This window comes from Octodon degus, unplaced genomic scaffold, assembly GCF_000260255.1.
Source record: "Octodon degus isolate 3935 unplaced genomic scaffold, OctDeg1.0 scaffold00170, whole genome shotgun sequence".
NCBI classification, from domain to species: Eukaryota; Metazoa; Chordata; class Mammalia; order Rodentia; family Octodontidae; genus Octodon; species Octodon degus.
In genome coordinates, this window is record NW_004524746.1 from 3021653 (window position 1) to 3026149 (window position 4497).

Here is a 4497-nt window from a genome sequence, read left to right on the forward strand (position 1 = left end):
CTGGAGAAGCTTAGCACCTCACTGTTGCCAAGAATGGCTGTGGTACTTTTGGGGGAGCTCTGGTGCTTACCTTGAGCGTTGCTTCCTAGTGCCAGTTCAGATCCCTCAGCCTACTGGCATGGGTCCTTCATCCCACCAGTATAGACTTCCTACTTCTACCACTGACCTTTGGGCCTTTCCAGCACATATCCACGAAGTGGGCCTGCATGGAACTTTGTTGTGGGCTCTAGGCCTCTAGCTGGACTGGTAAGAAGCTTTGTTATGAGCTCTAGGCCCTCGGCTGAATTCGTTAATATTTAGTGTGTGGATAGATTTTCTGTACTTAGTATGTGATTCTTGGGTGATTCATTATAAAATACCATTATAAAATGTGTCCTGTACTATATTCATCTTTCAAAAATCCTAAAGACAATCAGCTCATGCAGTTATATTTATTTTTGTGCTGAGAATATTTACTATTTACTCTAGCAATTTATATGTGTGCAAATAAATTATTCACCATAGTCATCATGCTGTACAATACATTGCCACCATTCATCCTATCTAAATGAATCTTTGTACTTCTTGGCCAACATTTCTCCATTCTCTACCTTCCCCTCTGACTCAGCTCCTAGCAAGTGCTATTCTGCTCCTGCTCAGCTACTTTTTCAGGTCAGACAGGTAATATTCCCACATTATAACAAGGACTGAAGGAGAAACACCTCATTCCTACCGCATGAACCCCCAATCATCGTGCTCATGACCTGAAGGGTCTGCTCTTTCATCCTATGAGTTTGTTACTGTAAACTCCACATAGAAATGAGCTCCTGCAGTATCTGCCTGTGCCTGGTTTGCTTCGCGTTCTGTAATGTGCTCCAGGTCATCCATATTGCTATAGATAAAGACTCCTTCTTTGAGCCTGCATTGTATTTTATGCATATACCATGTTTTATACATCGCTTGTCTGTCAACAGACACAGGCTGGTTGAGAAAGGTAATAATGCCGTGCTGAACGCGAGAATGCTGACATCTTTCCAATACTGATTCTATTCCCAGTGCATATACTATGGTCTTAATGTCTCAAAATTTCCTCTGTTAAAACTTACTTGTCGTTGTTACTGTATTAAGCTGTGCGGCCTTTAGGAAATTTAAATCATTAGAATGGACCTGAGTGAAAGGACGAGCAACCTCCTCAGCGCAGCGTGAGGCGCTGCCCCTTTCTCTTTTGCCATTTCTCTGCCATGCAGGGACGCAGCATTCACACTTCTGTGTAACAACCCAGCACAAAGACTCTCGGTAGGAGCTACATGCTGGTGCTTAGATCTTGGATATCTTGATGTCCAGAACAGGGAGAAATAAATTTCTATTGTTTATTAATTACTTGAGCTGTATTATTTTGTTGTAGCAGCATTCACAGGCTAGAACAATAGAGTAGTCACTCTCCTGCCAGTGGGACAAAAATACCTGACACTGCAAATCAAAGAAGGGGTTTATTTTGGCCCATGGTGCTAAAGGGTTTAGTCCACGGCTGATTGGCTCTAAGGCAAAAACTGCGTGGTAGTAGGATTTGGTAAAAGAGAGTTGTTCAACCTATGGATGGAGAGCAAAGAGAGAAGGGAAGAGCTAGAGAAAAGAATACAGTGTTCCAGCAGGCCAAATAGCTCAGCAATTAAAGTGCCTGCAAACGGGCGCAGGGGCCAAGGATTTGATCCCCGGGCCTGCAAGATTGAGACTGGGCTTGGTGGCCCATGCCTGTAATCCCAGCTCTTGGGAGGCTGTAAACAGGAGAATCACTATGAATCCAATCTAGTGAGACCCCTAAAATACAAAATAAATACCATGTTCCATGGTCATTCCTCCAGTGACCTAACCTTTCAACTAGAGCCCACTTTTTTTTTTTTTTTTGTGGTACCGGGGATTGAACTCAGGACCCTGAGCCTGCCAGGAGGACACTTACTCTACTGAGCTATCTCCCCGGTCCTAGATCCCATTTCTAAACAACATATAATCCAATCACTTTCCAAAACTCCACCTCTAAACACATATGATTTTGGGGGGATAATTTACTTCTAAACCATAATTAGTAGGATATATACTCAGTGGGTTTTTAGATCTTTTTTTTTTTGGCGGGGGGATTGGCTAAGCCCATCCTGGGGGCAGGGCTAGTGTGGCATGTGGTGCCGGTGATCAAATCACAGTCTCTGTGCTTTGACTAAGCCTGCCTAAACAGACACTGTACCGCTGAGCTATCTCGCCAGCCCGAATTGTTAGATCTGATTACAGCTCTACTTTTAGTTTTTTAATAAATCTTAACTATTTTTTCCAAAATGGCTATACTAATTTACTTCCCACCAACAGTGTACAAGTCTCCCTTTCCCTCTAAATCAGTATCAACATTTATGTTTTGGTTTTTTATACTTTCTCTTCTATCAAGTGTTAGCTGAGCTATCTCCCCAGCCCCATTATGGATTATTTTTAATAATACTAATTCTCCCAGTCTATGATCAGAGGGTATGTTTCAATTTATATAGTTCTTCTACAATTTATTTCATGAATGTTTTATAGTTTCCAGTGTGCAGCTAGTTCACCCTTCTTGGTTAAAGCTCTTTGTATTTCTTTTGTTTATCAGTCAACACTTTATTTTTGTAAGAGTTCTAAGTGGGAGAGTTCTTCATTTCTTTTTTAGAAACTTTATTTTTGGTGGGTAGGAATGCTACAGATTTTTGGATGTAGATTTTGTTTTTGTCACTGTATTGAATTTCCTTATTGGTTCTAACAGTTTTTGTGAAAGATTTTAGAGATTTTAGTATGTAAAATCGTCATGGCTTGCTTTTGTTTTGATGCCTTTTTCTCCCCTTGTCTAATTATTCTGGCTAAGACTTCAGTACTACACTAAATAGAAGAGGGAAGTGTTGACATCCTTATTCCTAATCTTACATGAAAAGCTTTCAGATTTTCACTGCTGAGAACAATGTTAACGTGTAAATTTGTCATATACAGACTTTATGTTGAAGTACTTTCCTTGCATATGAAATTTACAGAAAGGTTTTTTTTGGTTTTGTTTTGTTTTTTGTATCTTTTTAGGGAAGGATCTACAGGGTGTTCAGGGTTTCAGTACTAGATTGGACTTGTAGTGATCCACCTGTTTGCAGCCTCCCAAGTGCTGGGATTACAGGCACACAGCACTACACCCAGTCTCAATCACCATCTCAGCTCACCCCAGGGATGGGCATGGCAGGACAGGCCCGAGGATCAAATCCCTGGCCCCTGTGCCTACTTAGAGGTGCTTTAATCCACTGAGCTATTTGGCCAGCCCTGAGCAGTTTTTTTTTTTTTTTTTTTTTTTAAGAATGTTGACTATTGGAAAATGTATTTGATATACCTGCTGATATAAGGGTTTTTCTTTTTCCTCTGTTATTTGATTTGTTGATGTTGTACTTAACTTTACCCCCTTGGTAATAAATCCTACTTAATCACAGTGCACAACCTTTTTTAATGTAATGTCATATTTAGTTTGCTGACATTTTGTTGAGGATTTACACATGTGCTTTCATCAAAGATATTGGCTTATTATTTATTTTTGTTTGATTTTCCTTGTCTGATTTAGGTATCAAGATAATGCAGCCTTCATAAAAGCACTTCCTTATTGGAGGTGTTTCTCTTCAATTTTTTTTTTCAAATCTAAGAAGTCTTGTTTTTAATTCTTCTTTAAATCTTCAGTAGATTCTTACCAGTGAAGCAAGACAGTTCTGGCCTTTTTTTAATTGGAAGGTGTAACAGTTAAAGTGGAATGTCAATTTGATCAGTTTACCAGCTGACTAGTGGATTAGTAAAGCATAATTCTAGGTGGATCTGGATGGACCAGGAAGGCAGGGCCTTGGGTAGCTCCTCTCGTCTTGGCCCCCTTCCTCTTCAGACCTATTCTCTTGCTTGGCTTCCCTGCCACTCTGATCTAGGCAGCTTAGGTCCGCCATTGTGGACCTACCTTACTACCAATGAACCACGGACTAAGTCCTCCAACACTGTGAGCTAAACGAACCTCTCCTCTGTATGTTGCAGGTATCACGCATGCTGTTCTAGCAAAGGGAAAGATTAGTAATAAGGAGGTTTTTAGGTTGTTTTGACTAAGTTCGTTATTCACAGTTGATCTTTTCAGACCCATTTTGCTGAAGGAGATTGAACCAGTACCTGGTAGGCAAGTATTCGCCTACTGAGCTGTACTCGGCCTTCTGTACAGACTTACTATTTCCTAAGGATTTATTCTTGATAATGTTTATCCATCTCCTCTAGATTATCCAACATTAAGGTATACAACTGTTTGGATAGCTTTTATTATCCTTTGTATTTCTGTGGTACCAGTGACAATGTATCATTTTTTGTTTATGATTTTGTTTTCTCTTTTATCTTAAGTTAAAGATCTGTCAATTTTCTTACCCTTTTAACAATTAATTCAATTTCATTAATTTCATATTCATTTAACTTTTATTTTATCTACTTCTACCCTGGCCTTCATTGTTT

At 39.7% G+C, this 4497-nt stretch overlaps 1 non-coding gene across 1 annotated transcript; it reads right to left on the minus strand.

Annotated features, from left to right (window-relative positions):
- Positions 1-650: 650 nt before the first annotated feature.
- On the minus strand, positions 651-752 carry LOC111813197. The gene has a single exon (XR_002818517.1). It is a non-coding gene; the product is annotated as a small nucleolar RNA U13 (small nucleolar RNA).
- Between the last annotated feature and the right edge of the window lie 3745 nt (positions 753-4497).